The following is a 15,952-nucleotide window of genomic DNA, read 5'->3' on the forward strand; positions in this document are numbered from 1 at the left end:
TCTGTGCTGCAACGAGTGTCGTGCAGCATGCGTGCAATGACTGCCTCCTGATGAGGAGTGGTGTCATCTGATGCTAAATGACAAGGGAGCAAACCAAACACAGGAAGGTCTTTGCTTGCTGCAACAGCTGCTCCCGCTGCTAATTGATGCTGTGTATCTGTGGCATCATCCCAGCGCCTATTTTAGGTTGTTTCCAGCTGTGAAGGTTTTTGTCTCACAGCTAGTGGTATCTGTGCAGCTGGCAGAGCGAGGTAAAAATAAACACAACTAATTCAGCAAAGCAATGAGAAAAATGTACAAAGAAATGTAAAAATAATATAAGCCAAGGTTATTTGGGAGAGACATCTGAGTTTGTGTGGAGAAAGGCTGATTTGGCATGGAAAAGAGTTGATCACCTGCCTGTGACTGCCAAGAACAGGGAAATATTTTAATGTGAATTTTGGGCTTACGAAATGTGTTGGGTACTGAAATTTTCCAAAGACCAAGCTCTGATGGCACTATTGACAGTTCCTCTACAATGTCCTACCCGTATGTTGAAATATTTACCGTGAGGGAGCCGTTTTGAAGAACGAGAATGTATTTATTCATTCCTCATTTTCCATAAACTCCTTGCCTCTTTCCTGAGCAATAGCAACTAACTACTGCTAGTTAGAGGGCTTTTTGTTCCTCTTTTAGTTTGCATATTTCTCTTTCAGAAACAAAGCTTGTCCCACCAAACTGATTTCTCCTGTTTCCCCGCATCTCTTCCAGTAATACGTACGTTAACCCAGCTTAAACTGCTAACAGCATTAGGGATGACTGCGTAGACATTAGGTAGCACCATCCCTGATGAGACCCTAACCATGAGCTTCCTTTATTTGCAAGGGAAGACAAAACCAACTGGTTTTGTTCTGCAGTTTAATATATGACCTGTTTGAATCCAGCTTGTATGCAGGCAATTTTAGAGGAAAAAGATTTTAGAATCTTTGCCAGCTTGTATGCAGGCAATTTTAGAGGAACCATTCTATGGTTCCATGATAGTTAGAGCTTCTGGTTGTTGTAGGAACCTTGACTTTGGAAAATTGTCATGAAAAGAGAAAATCTGAGGCACAAATAACCTACTCCTTGGGTCCTGTGTTTATAGCCTTTTAAATATCTTACCTATTGGTCAAAACAGCTATAAATCTGTGTAACCAGAATTATTTTAGACTTCATTAAACATTTTAATATATGTACTTCTGGCAATTTGTCTTGAATTTAAGTGACAAGAAACATAAATATTTATACAGGTATTCCAACAATACCTGTCCTGGTTTAGGTCTCAGTTAAATGCAGGGGTTTTCCTCTTTAAAATACAATTTGATCCATTTTATTTCAGTAAGTTTTTTCAGAGGTGTTTGTATTTCTTTTAAATCTTTGCAATTGGCTACAATTTTGTGAAAATTGTAGGTCGTGTGTTTGTTAATGCCAAAACCACCATGTACTTTCATTAACTTAGGAAATTAATTTTAGTTTTTCAGAAGGAAAATTTTGACTACAACACAAAGAAAATATTTTTAATTCTCTGCTGACGACCTGTTTTTCCTTCCTCTGCTTCTATGTTTCTAAATGTTCATTTTTACTGTTTTTCCTCAGAGTTTTGGATACAACACCATGAGCTGTGCATCAGTACCGTAGGTGGGGAGCCTGCTAGAACAGTGCCACATTTTAGCCTGGAAATACTTCCCTCTGCTCCTTTTAAATATGTAATAAATTTCTTCCTGCCTGAACTTAGGGAACTGGCATTCATGAGTCAGTCACATTACCTAGAACGCAAATACATGCTACTTGTAGTAGTGAAGCATGAACTAACAGAAAGCTAAAATAAATGAACCTTACTTGCTTTTATCAAATTGGCCTTGCTCAACTCTTGCTCAACTTACGATGTCATTAGTGTTTTCTTAATACATTCTGACCTGTTCTGTTTTGTAAAGGAGAGACGGTACCTAGAAACGCAGAAACAAACATTGCAACAGAAATGAAGCAAGTTCATAAAATAGTATGTGGTTAATCTGCAATTATAGAGCAGTCCCTACTTTGTCTCTTTGTTTCAGGACATCTGTTTCTTAAAGTTTCCTGTAAGACTAGATCCTACACTGGTGTAGAGCTATACTAATATTGTTACATGTGAATAGAATATGATATGAAGCATATCTATTTATATAATCTGCAAATCGAAGCAGCTTGTCCATCATCACTATGTTTGGTGAATTTTAATAGAAAATAAAATCTTTAAAAGTTGTTAAAAATCAGTGAGTTTAATTTTCTACCACAGTGTCTGCTCTGAAATAGTATCGAGTAGGAAGGAAATTTGTCATGCTTCAGTCGAAAGAATATTTTAATGTTCTCATTTAGAAACAGCTCAATTATAGGTATGTGAGTAAATAAGTAGAAGCTTTATATCCACTCTTATCTCGCATTGAAACATCTTCAGTTAAAAAAAAAAAATTCTTTCTTAGTTTTACAGAAAAGTATATGGGTGAAGCTTATAAAAGGATTTACACTGAATGGGCCCTAAATTGGTAAATGGGACTTTGTCTCTCAGGGAAAGTGTGTACAGTTGTTAAGCTTTCAAAGACATTTATTAAAATCACTTACATTGCATTGAAATCTTAATCTTTTCAGTGCATCTTTTGAAATGTGTGCAATGTTCTACCTGTTAATGAAGCTTTCCAGAATCGTTGTTTGCATAGCAATAGGACAGACGACATCTTCTATCCACTGCTGGAGCAGTTCTGTCATTAACTCCTCTGAGAGGGGTTTTATTCAGTGAGTTTCGGCTGGGGGAGTAGAGCCTCACAGAAGGATGCAGCTCCTGTAAAAGTCACTTGCTGCCTGCCAGGCTGCTGTTTTGTAGCCCATGAGAAACAGCACCACTGATACGAACAGAAAAGCATCAAAGTGTAATTTACACGACTCCTTAAATTCTGACTTCTGTTCTACAGTGCTTTCCAAATCCTGTATCCGATGGGGCTGCGTCTCACCTGCTCATGCCAACCAGTCAAAATCCAATGGAGAGATATCCACAGTCTTTGCCCACGAGCCTGAAATTGCTGCAGTGGAACGAGCACTGCTGAATGAGAGGTCTCCCCATTGCTAAAACACTATCCTTAATGCATCCCCTCTCAAATAAATCACACGGGACGATTTCCACAGATGTCCTACCTAAAGGGACAGTGACCCAAGGAGAGAAAAGTCTGACAGTTGGGGAGATGAAAAACTTTCTGGGATAAATAAGAATCAATGATTTTTTAATTTATTTTTCTCAGAGCATCCCATTCCTTTTATCAAGCCACCTAGGTAGATTCTTGAATCCACCTCCTGGAAAGGAGGCACAAACCTGCTGCCTGAGCTGTCTTAAGAGCTTGATCAAGCAGTGAGGTAAGTGCCTTTTACTACATGGAAACCACAAGGTCAGAAGGTGAAAAAGTACTGACGAGATGGTGATTATAAGCATTAATCATAATAATATTGAGGTCTTCTATAGCACTTTTCATCAGGAGATTTTAAAGCACTGTACAAAAGAAACGAGTCTCATTATCTCCGTATTTTAGATCTAAAATGTGACCTCCAATACCTTAAGGCTTTTTCTCTGAGGGGAAAAAAGACTTCTGGAAGCAACAAAACTTATTCTCTGTTAAATTTCTAATCATCACAATGAAGATTTTTTAAATCTACTTGTTCCGTGGATTCTGTAATAGAATTTTAATTGCTTTACTAGCAGCTCGAGATATAATGACTGAATAAATGTAATTCTTATTAGGACACTGCCATCAGTTGATTGAACCAGTACATTGGCATTCGCAGGCCATATCCAGATAATTACTTCAGCATGTTGAATTATGTTACTGGTTATTGCCTCATTTGTTGGGGAACGGTAATTGAATATATAGGTGTTGCAATGAACAGTAAAATGGATCAGCTTAAACCACCTTCAGCAAGGGTTTAAGCCAATCCCTCTCCTTTGCCTTTGCAAAGCACTGATGCATAGACCTTGCAGAGCATCCTAGCTAAAAGCTTGCACACTAGCTAGCAACCAAGAAGTGTTTTGTTGGGGTTTTTTTGTCGTTAAAACAGGCTAACACTATCATAAACAACTAACTATGGCCTGAATGCCCCACAAAATAGTTATGCTGAGCAAAACAGGAATATTACTGTAAGCTATTACTGAAGGGCCAGTTTTTACCTTGTGCTGTCATGAAAATATTTATGGTTTATTGTGTTAGAAGATGGACCTTGACATCTATCAGAAGAATTTTCTCGTAGGAGAAAAGATTTATGCCTGCAGAACAGCAGAGAACAAAATTTGGTGCTCACCTTTCTGCAACGTCCCTGGTGCAGAGAGGCTCAAGCATTTGCTTGGGATTTTGTTCCCCTCTGGGGCCAAGGCTGATCTGCACAAGTGAGTCTTAATAAGAAGAGATATTTTTCAGAGGTGTGAGGAGTTCTGAACACCAGGGAGGAAAGCCAGAAAAATAAATAAAAATATACATTTGTCTGTGTTCAGCCAAATGGCATTAGTGAGGTGGTATTTAGGAAGGTTTAAAAGCCGCCCTATGGAAAATGCAGTTTTGAGACCCTGGTCCTTGGAAACTATTTTGTGACTTGATGTTGCTTTTTAGAAGGAGGTCAGTTTTGAAGAATGATGTGGACACTGGCTGTGTCACTGACTAGCTGCTTCTAGTGTGGGGCTTGTCCCCTTTTCATTCAAGCAAAAAAGATTTGATATGTGAAATATACACAGCAAAACCCTCAAAACTACTGGAATATGCTACATTTCAGGGGATTGTCTGTCTTTCTACAAATGGTGAGATCTTTTCGCTAGGAATCGAAAACATTTTTATCTAATAGCAAACTATCACGTATTCTCCTTTTGGCTAAAAATAACACTAATGCCAGACACAAGGCCTGAAGTACCATCTCCTCATTTTTGCTTAGAATTTCTCTTTTCATTTCTTCTTTTTTGTTTGCAATACTGATAAAGAATATATAAGACTGATCACTAAAGCTCTGCTCATCCAACTTGTCAGCTCCATTGGAGCTGGTGATTGACTTTCTAGATCCTGGACCAGCTGTTCTTAATGCTGTTCATGAACTTTAAGTTTCCTGGCACTGATGAAATGAGATTGTTTTTTCTTTGGACTTTAGCTCAAAAAACTCTTTGTCTGTGTGGAAAATGAAGGATACTCAAAACCCCAAACCAAAAGGCCCCCGGACACTGGACTAATACTGGTTCCAGCTGCATAAAGTTTAATGGTATAAAAATGAAAATTTGAGCTAGCACTACAAATACCTATCAAATTTGAATTTGCTACAGAATTCAATACAAGTTACTTAACATATTTGTTTTCCTTCTGGTTTTGGTTATGTGCTGTTTGCCAGCAATCTTTCAAATATACTCGTTCTTCTAAAGCATTTGCAGAACATCTAATTTTTGGTGTGCAATTTCTTCAGGTGGGATTTTTGGTATTACAAGTCTGAACTAGTTTGACAAAATTTACTGATTACTTATTTGGATTCCCAGATGGATAATGGCAATTTTAAAAAATCAGTTTTCTCATTAATATTCTCCTCTTTTTTCTTCTTTTTTTCTTCTTTTTTTCTTTTTCCCCCAATGGTACTGTGGCTATACCTTATAAGGAATTAATTTGCTAAGATCATTGCAAGAATGGTAATAGTGGATATATAACATCAAAGTGAATGTCTTTTAAAGTTTTTAGCAAATCCTTCAGGGATCTTTTGGTGTGTTCTGTCCCCATAATTATATCTATATATAAGATGGGATTTGCTTAACATGTGTAATTTCAGTTCCAAGTAGAAAGAGCATGGGGACAAAGCACTCACTGAAGCAGCTTTACATTCCTGGAGTAAGTAGCTACTACATTTATATCAAAAGACTTGGGGGATTATAACGGTTTATGGCTTACTCATGTGATGTGCTGACTACTGTCAGCTTTCAGGAGTCAAAGTGAACTGACTAAGTCAGCATTTCCTGGGATCCAGACCCAGATGAACGCCACTAATCCGAGTACTTCCTTCCAACCTCTCCCAAATGTTTACAAACGTGCTGCTCATCAAAATAAAGAAGCAAAAAATATTAACCTCTGTGTAGCAACAGGGGGAACAGGAGCAGATAGGCATAGGGAAGACATACTGCTTTGTACCATGTAAAAAAAAAAATAAAAAAATCATCCAGCGACCTTCAACAATCCCTTCAAGTAAGAATCCGGAGGTTTTGAACAAGCTGTGGAGTTAAGAGGCCCACGGAGGTTTCTCCCGGCCGTCGTACAGCCCGTGTTTCACAGAGGGGGTTAGGCTGATCGCACGCGAGGCAAAAGGAAAAACTGCAGAGGATGCAGGAAAACTTCAGAAGATGTAGTGAGGGTGGAAGGACTCAATGGAAGAAACGAGCCAAAATAAATGAGGCAAATGAAGTGCTGGTGGGTTTCTTAGCAAGGCAAATGGAGCGCTAGTGTTCTAGCTTCTCTTGATTTGGTCGATAAAACAGATAAGGACTGCATTACTGATGGGAACTGGGATGTCCTCCAGGTGGGCAAGTCAGAAATTACTTAGTTGCAATTCTTGGTTTGAAATCTATTTTTGTTTAAGAAACCATGAAATGAAACCCTGAACATTGAAATGCATCAGAAATTTTGGTTTTCAGAAGAAGAATTGAAGAAAACACTGATTTATAATTAGGAGCACATTGTCCACAGATTTCATGCTGTTATTCTCCCTTGAGGGCCAGGGTACCATATCCCATGGCAGTAAAGTGACTCTAAAGAAGCATTAATGACAGCCTGTTACACCACAGGGTGATAAATGAATGATGTCAGACTTCCCACACTGACGTAGGTGCACAGCACTAAGTGCAGCTGCCAGCTTCAACCGCTGAGGACAGAGACTGGGGCTCGGTGGAGGCTGGTACTTTCCTACTGATGCTAAAGCCCAGCCTCTTTGAACGCTCCTTGAAGGATGGCAGATACTGTACCTCTTCTTATATTAGCTGTAGCTCACTCTATACCACCTCCTGGAGAGCAAAATCCCTCTTGAGCAGCCTCCCTACTACTCCTTCCGTTCTCCCGGTTGTCTCTTGGGAAAGCAAATTTTGGGGACAGACACTGATTCCTCCTTCTCTTACTATTCCACCTCTTTGCAGAGTCTTACAATGCACCATCAGTTACAGTTCATAAGTGAATATATACGGAAATATTATATCTACCCTGGGAGGTCTCCATGCCATTTATTTAAGCACAACCAGTATTGACTTTGCCCTCATTTCAATATGGTATTATCTTTCACTCAAACTGTGAGAACTATCTGCTGTGAATGTTTAACAACTGATTTTCCAGGTTGGTGATCTTGGTCATAAGGTCAGGATGCCATGGTTTCTTGATTAGTTTAGTGTGTCTCCCCTTTTGTTGTCTGATCTGAATGACAATTGCCGGGTAAGTACTCTGTTTTGTCACTGTCCCAATACAGCAAATTATGTTCTTGTTATTTGTCACATTGCTAATTTTGGTGAATGGATAGCATTGATGAAAAGCTACTTAGCAAATGAGACTTATTTTGTGAATGCAATAAGCTTATTCTGGAGGGAATCTGCCTTTTTTTTCCCCCGATCGTGGGATAAAATATGTTAAAGAAGATTAATTCTGCCGTGGTACATTACTTTGACAAGACACTGAAATCCTTGCACCTAATGACAAAGGTACACTTAGATTTGCATGAGTGAAGAAAAAATGAACATATGCTCAGAGTATTAGGTCTTAAGGTCAGGTTATTCACCTTCCAGACCCACATTCTGTTTGCTCAACCTACTTAATTACAGAATTAAAACATCGAACAAATGTGCAGTGCACGGGTCAGACAGCTCAATAATAACTCTGAAAAAAATAAATTTAGCTTAATATCCTCAAGGCTGAAAATGAAAGTTGGGCACTTTCATGCTAGCGGGTTTGGAAGTCTCCCACACATCCCCACAGGAATCCCTCTATTGACTGTTGTGCAGCCAAGGACCTCAAGACCTGGTCAATACCAGACATACTTTACTTGGTGACCTATGGGCTCAAGATAAGGGACAGTATGGAAGTGACTCTAAGCAACAGGTTCTGAATAGAAGAGAAAAAAGATTTGAAATTATTAGTGCATGTGTTGGAATTTCCCGAGTTTGAATTTCTGTTTAACAAAAAGTCTTAAATGGCTGAAATAGTTGGTTAAAGTTTAGAAAAAAACACTCTAAGAGAAACCATCTGTGTCACCTGCAGTATCCAAAATGGCTTTTCTAATACTTTTCCCTTTCTTTGCCAATTAAGCTAACTAACAATTAGGGCTACATTTTCTTCCCAAAGTGTTTTGGAAAATTAATTTTAAAGACAAAATTTACTGGTGCACGTTAAAGATTTTCTGGGTTTTCCCCTGCTGTTTCTATGCTTCCCATGGTTCGCCATCTCTCTTAGCAGGCAATAGACTTCTAAAATATCTGATTGCTTTGCTACTTTTGGGAAAATCAGGTAGATTGCTTTTCTGTGTGCTGAAGAAACGCAATGCAAGTTTTCACACCACTAAAACTCCTTCTGCGAGTCAATTCATTTCTTGAGAGCATGTCTGAGCACCCCAGTTAATTCACTCCAATTGCTACTACTAGCATTTTGCCTTTCTACATTTTCTCTCCAATTATAATCAGCTGCTCTGTAATCATTTGTTTCAAAGTGAAATGGATGTAGCATTATTTTTTTTATTACTATTTATTTATTTATTTATTTATTTGTCTCTGTGTGCTACCATTCCAAACACCAGCAAAATGCGTGCCAGGGCCACAGAGGCATTTTGGCCGTTCTTTAAAGGAGGAAAGAAGATACTAGGCTTTAGAAAATATGCTATTATAAGCCTCACTAAAGGAAAAAAAAAAAAACCCACCACCACAAATTTTCTTCTTTTGACATTTTTCATTAATACATTTACAACCTAAAACAAGTAACAGAAACCTACTTTATTGCACAGCTGACCATATAGAAATAAAATATGTATAAAATTATTGTTAAAAGTTAAGCCAACAGAAGGAAGTGTAGTGTAGTGTGGAAATCATCAGGGAAAAACTACAGGAACAAATGTTTCTCCATTCTCCAGCTGCACCAGAAAACATTGTGCATTGAAGGGGTAAAACCAGACCAGGCAGCTCTACCACATCAGGGACATTTTATCATGTAACACCAAAGGCATTACATTGCTATGTTTCAAGAGCTTATACGGAGGATGAAGACATCCTGTCATCTTTGATTCCATGGAACTATGGAACAGCACCTGAAATAAAAAGCAATCTTATACATGGGGGACTTGATCAATTTGTTTCTGTGGTAGCCTGTCGATTTTCTGTCATTCCCCAGCACATCTCTTGTATCCATGCAACCTTTGATAGTAATGAGAGACTCTTTATTCACTAAGGAGGTGTTGATTAATCAAATCATGCAAGGAGTTGTCTGAATTTTCTTCTTACAATTTAAATACTCCAATGCAATTATTCTGTGAAAAATATGCACCAGTTTTCACTGGCACTGATCACTGCTGTGGTTGATGTGCTACGGTAAGTTCAAGACTTTCTAGCAATGTACTTGGATCTCAAGTAACAGCTTATTTAATGATCAGTGAAGACTTTCGAAAGCTCACAGTCCTAATACTAAGATTATTTTGAAGATGAACTTAAAATAGCATTTTTTACATCTTAGATTGTTTCATTTTCACTCTAAAGTGTCCAGTCACCTAGAGACACAGAGCTGAGCTAACCGAAGCGGTGCTTCCTTTAGCTAGAGGTCAGCAGACGCTACCTGGAGAGACATGGCGAGGGTCAGTTGACTGAAGAGTCATGTAGTCCTAGAGGAGATGCTGAGGGACCGACCATGCCAGAAGGTGCAGGCACCTCCTACAGTCCCATCTGCCTGTCCTGGGATGCCTGGACTATCTGATGGTCTCTCAGTTAGCACTGGGGTCCTACGTTTAGGGAACTGACTGGTGCCCTCAGTGTTCAGTACAATTTGTGGTCAGAGCTTTGAATGTGTACATTTGCTGAAAAGAAAAGAGCAGTGGGAGATGGCCAAAATCTTCATTAGACAGCAGTTCTGATTTGGTTAACCAGAGAAAATGAGCAGAAAGCAAATATATAGTAAGTGGAGCACAGTCAGTGCTTACTCTCTGTATGCTGCTTTGTTTTGAAAAGAGAGAAGCCAAGATCTCACAGGTTTCCATTTTGCTGTTCTCATGAATGATGATGCCATTCTGAAATTCTCAATGACAGAGAGAGGAACGCATCTAAAGTATTTTTGTTAGGGTCCAGTCTCAGTAGAAAGAAAATATAATACAAAGGTTTTGAATAATATTTGAATGGTACATGTTTTAAGGAGAAACTAGCCATCTTCTTTCTGGTAAGGTTTCTACATTCATGTCTTTAATGCAATGTCTTAACTAACTGAACTTCTTTTTCCTTTTAATCTCCACAGTATGGTTTCCTGTAAGTATTCTATTAAGACTATGAGATTAAAAAAATAATAAAAAACCTCATTAGACTAGGTCTAGGAATAGAGCTAGCCAAAAATGGGGAATTTCCACTCCATAAGAAATTCTGATACCTTGAAATTTTTATTTATGAAAAAACCCAACACTCTAATACTCCAATAGTGATATGTTTGTTTCTTTTGGATTAAATATTACTCTATATTTTTCAGAGGTTTTCAAATGTTCCTGCCCTGGTCACTTCTACTGGGTGGGCCACTCCCAGAGCTGTACTTCTCTGGGCATCTTGTGAAACGTGTCCCAGTGGTTGGGAGTCTCCTCCACGCAGGGATGTAGGGGCTACAAGCAACTGACCCATACTTCCTGCACAGCACAACAGTAATTAAATAGATGCAAAAAAACCCCCAAATCCTATATATTTTGACTGGAATCAGCTTGATCCTCAGAGAAATCCTTTTCAGTGGAAGACTGAAAATGACAACAGGATTGAAGGCTAATTCCAGTTCTACAAAAAAAAGTTTTCAAAAACAATACTATGTATAGGAAAGTATCTGACCAGCTCTTCTTTAATTGTCTTTGTGACATGGCATGTCTAAACTTTACAAAAGAATGGAATGTTTCCCCCCAAAACTGTGTTTTGTTTGTTCTATAAATAATCCAATAGTCCTGAGAGGTGAGAAGCAACGGCGGGAAACAAGCAACAACCAAAGGACAGAGCTGGAGACCCGAATCCTACCGTAAGTTTATGCACAGCGCAGGGCCGTGCAGAAAACATCCAAGTACAGGGGGCACAGGATGAATCTCTTCCTTTAAAGTTTAATCCAAAGGCCACAAGACTCTCTATGAGATTTTGGCTCTGGCAAAACTGACATTACAACGTTAAGTAAGGGTAAGTCACTTGAGTGTGTATCTCTCTCTCCCCCCCCAAAATACACTGAATAAAACTTAGGAAATGGAAAGAGAGAGAGACTGCAAACCTGCATATGAAGAGTTTGCCTACTGTCAGGTGGAATTCAAAGTTATAATTGTTTGACTTGGGAAATGTGATCTTTCTCTTTAAGTTCAGCCTTAAATTTTAAAGCATAATTTGTTTTGATTGAATTTCTAATGTTAATTAGTGAGGCTTGCACAATTAAAGGCATCAAGAACATATAATTACGATCCTTATAATTATACCATAATTGTTTTAGTACGTTAAATGATCTAATAGATTTTTTCCTGTTTCAACAGCAGCGTTACAACCATCTCTGTTTTATGAAATAACTGGCAAACATTCAGTAGGTACTTTCAAGCATTTCAAGTAAAGTTTTGATGGATATTCATCTACTAATGAAATATTCATGCATTATATTTTTCTCTATTAGAAGTGACTTTCCCTGAAGCGCCTAATGCTTGGTTTGCTTAGACAGATATAACATTCAATCAAACTAATGGAAACTGTGGAGTACTGTTATTGGTACACTGGATATTATTAAATCAAATGCTCTTGATAAATATTGAGTCTCTGATGTTAAAAAGCATTTCTAGCCTGATGCATGGCTAGTAAAACAATACTCGGGCCCCTTGTTAATAATGTTAATATTACAGCTGTCATCATTTGACAACTAATATGATTTCCCATTCCTTACTCTTAGAATATTAAAAAATACTCTCTGTATGCTGTTTAAGATTTTCCATATTGTGTACGCACTCGCTCCCAATATAGAACAAATGGAAAAGTTTGTATTACCAGCAAAGTACGTACACTTTGTCTGCTTAAAATTGAATATTTCCTTCAAGTAGCAGAACTTGCACCCATGTCAATACGAAGAGATCAATTCTGGTAATTTCATAGGCAAGAAGCTAATGATCCTCTTACAAAGCAATTGCTAAAGGCCTTTGGAGAATTGTCTGGGCATATTGATGCTGTTTCTCCTACTTGTTCTCTGGATGCTAAATTTCATTAAATGAAACTAAAATAGATCAAATGTTTTCCTGCAATACTTTCCCACATGAGTTCTTTTGATAGTTTTTGCAAGAAAAACAGGGTGCAAATGTGAAGTAGTTGACAAAACAATGAATAAAACACGCCTCATGCCAGGTTTTTAATGAACAAAACTAAAGTTCAGAGCTTGATATTATGCTTAGTTTTACTACTTCTGCACATATGAAAGTCGTGACTCCATCAACTTAATATATCTCTAGTCAACATGAACTTTGAGTTCATTTCTTTTCAGACGACACTGTATTGGCTTCTTCCAGGGACCAGAAGGGACTCGTAAAGTCAGAGTAAGAGCCAGCTCAGCAGGGAAAGTGCCAAAGGAATACTGGGAAAGAAGATGCAGAGAAGATCAGTAACGAAATTGCACTATTTGATACCAATTATAGGGGTGACCAGACATGTAAAAATATTTCACCAAATATTTCACTTGTTCTGAATCACCCAGAAAACAGACACCTTAAGCCACACCTGCTATAAACACACACTATTCACAGGTCCTGGTGAAAAAACTGTCCTTTCTCATCGTGTGCCATGAAGGCACATGATTCTCTGCCTTCACAAAAGAGTTTATGACATGTGGATGCTGTGTGTATGCAATGCATGATATTCTGGGATCAGGTAACCCCTGCTCAAAATTAAAAATAAGATCCAGATATATTCTGAGGCTTGTACGAATGAGTTTGGAAAACCACCTAACATCTAAGCTAACCTATTGAGTCACCAGCATGTAGCAGCTTCCTTTGCCACCTTGCAGTCTGTTGAAACACTGAAAAGGCATAGATGCCAGGACTAAAACTTATTCCTTCTTGTGGGCCCAATTCTGCCGCTTTTACATGGAGTTATTCGATTTAAAATACTATTATACCGTATTCAAAGACCAGCTGAATAGTTCTTTTGAGATTGCTGGTTTATTTTCTTTTTTTTTTACATTTAATTTTAGAATGGCAAAGCATGGTGCTAGAAAAATTAGGAAATGTGTATAAAATTACGGAGCAGTGACTCTGTAGGGAAAATGTTTACTCTGCAGGCTTTTCTCTTTAAAACACAACTGCCTTAAAGTATCACATTAAATTCCAGTGTGTGTGTATTTAAAGAAGGCACAATATATGTGAGAAAAAAGCATATGAAGTGCGTAAGGGTGGGGCTGCTGTGGCTAAGCACTCCTTCTAGCAGAATACTACAGTGGTGCCATGAAATCCTACGTAAGTGGTCAGAACAGAAGTAAGAGCTGCCGGTGGGTAGTCCCAACCTATTCACAAGCCCTTTTGAACAATTTTCCTACTTTTTTAAATACTGTTTTTGGCAAACATTTGATACTTGAAATACAAAATGCATGAGTCACCTACTGGGATAGGCACGGTATGTGGTTTATTGAATTTAGCTAAATTGTGAGTCATCTATCAATAGTCCTCATAGTGAACATACTTGTAATAATTTCACACATTACAAACAAGAGTAGGTATGATTTTTCAAGATTTTTTTTTTTCAAGTATTTTTCACTTGGAGTCTTTACTCTTTTTATTGTGCTCTGTTTGATGTTGTAGCAAATTGTTAACTTTTTAGTGATGGAGGCTAAAAAAAAGGTAGTTTATTGCTCGTCAGTTTAAACAACAAAGACCAGAAATGCACAACCTGACATATTATAAAATACTGTCTTACAAAGCAAAGTCCTCAACATGAGGTTGAATGCATACAAATTCTTCTTGTACAGCTATTGTGATTTATTCTTCTACTAGCATACCAATTTCTGTCGAGATAAGTAGTTTTAAAATTCAGAGGCAGTAGTTCTGAAGGAAAGAGCTGCAGATTACCACAGATTCTGACTTGCCAAAAACATATGGTAATTTTTTGTGGTGGGGTTTGTGTTGGTTTGTTTTTTTGTTTGGGGGGGGGGGGGTTGGTGTAGGTTGCTTTTTAAAGGGGAAAACTAGCAAGCAGAAGAAAAAAAGGTGAAAAGCAAGTATGTATAAAATAGCATCATAACTGTGGTCTGTTGGATACAAGGGAATATAATCTCTTTACTACATAAAACCATAAACATTTAAGCATAAAAGTATTAAGGAGCTTTGCAAACAAATTCTTTAGAGGAACAGGAATTCAGCAGCCGTATGATGAAAGCAATTGAGCGGTCAGCCCCCCCCAAATCCTTCACTTTAGAGCCGGCCTCTGAAAAGAACTTTTCCATTTAGAGTGAATGATTACGCAGGCATTTAAATTTGCCCCTGAAGTAGTTATTTCAGTAGCCATTTGAGGACTGGAAGCTGTGAACCCCCTTACTCACGGCACAGAAACTGGCTTCTGCTTGCTTTTCTCTTCTTGATCCCCCCTGTATTTTGTTCCTGGGAAGACCAGGCGTCCCCCAGAATCTCCTGGGACCTACACAAAGCTCTGCTTCCCGCGCATGACCCTCGGAGAAGGTGTCTGCCCTGACGATGGTCTGGTGTGATAAACCAGTATCTTGTGGTCAACGCCCTCCCGCAATCACATTTTTCCCTGGGGAGGGGGGGGAATAAATAAATAAATTTAAAAAATTAATTTTCTCCTGCCTTTGCCTTTCCGACGAGGCTCTGCCGAATTAACTCCTCACCTTTAGAGCCATTCCTATTCGTTCTGCCCGCGGGTTGCTGGGCACCGCTCCCTGCGAGGCGGCGCTGCTGCCGGCGGGGCCGGGGCCGCGGGGTGCCGGCTCCCGGGGCGCCCGGCGGGGAGGGCAGGGAAGCGCCGCCCGCCGCCCCCGCCAGATGGCGCCCTTGCACAAGCGACACCACGGCGGCGGCCGCGGAGCGGGCAGCGGGGCCGAGGCGGCGGGGAGCGGGGCCGGGGCGGCGGGCAGCGGGCAGCGGCGCTTCCCTACCGCTCCCGGGTGGGACGGCGGTGTCTCTCTAAGCCAACGGCGGCGTAAAGACCCGCCGTTTCACTTACGCGACTTTAGAATCGCCCAAAGTATGCCCCCCCCCCGCCCCGGGCACCGGGGAGCTGGGCTCCGCGCAGCGGGCTTTACAGAGCTGGGTTTTTACACGGCCTCCGCCGCTTTGCACCCGTTTTTTTCCTTACAAAATTACGGAATGCTTATCGATGTGGAGGAGGAGCGATTTGACGAGGGGGGTGAGGGCGGGGGGGGTGTGGGGCTGAAAATGAGGACATGCGTCTAAATTAAGCAAAGAGCGCTGGTGATTCATAAATGAGAAATGTAGGGAGGAAAAGGAGGGACAAACCACAGCCGGAGGTACGAGACGTAGTCACCCGGGTGGCACCTCTGCACACACCCTCTGTCACATTCGTCATGTGGTACTTCTTGTTTTATTAAGCTTAACTGAAAAAAATATGCATATTTCTTGTAGTCACTTTTAAGAAGATCTTATTTTTTATTAGTGCGATTTCCTGCCCAGAATATCACTGCTGAATTGCTAGTGTTTTATATTGTTTCGCTGTCTTTTTAACTCATCA

At 39.5% G+C, this 15,952-nt stretch overlaps 1 long non-coding RNA gene across 1 annotated transcript; it reads right to left on the minus strand.

Annotated features, from left to right (window-relative positions):
• Positions 1 to 5,883: 5,883 nt before the first annotated feature.
• On the minus strand, positions 5,884 to 15,482 carry LOC129206963 (uncharacterized). The gene is made up of 3 exons (XR_008577332.1): positions 15,093 to 15,482; positions 14,787 to 14,998; positions 5,884 to 12,830 (listed from the first exon to the last, which is right to left on the minus strand). It is a non-coding gene; the product is annotated as an uncharacterized LOC129206963 (long non-coding RNA).
• Positions 15,483 to 15,952: the final 470 nt, after the last annotated feature.

Source organism: Grus americana, chromosome 5 (assembly GCF_028858705.1).
Source record: "Grus americana isolate bGruAme1 chromosome 5, bGruAme1.mat, whole genome shotgun sequence".
NCBI lineage: Eukaryota > Metazoa > Chordata > Aves > Gruiformes > Gruidae > Grus > Grus americana.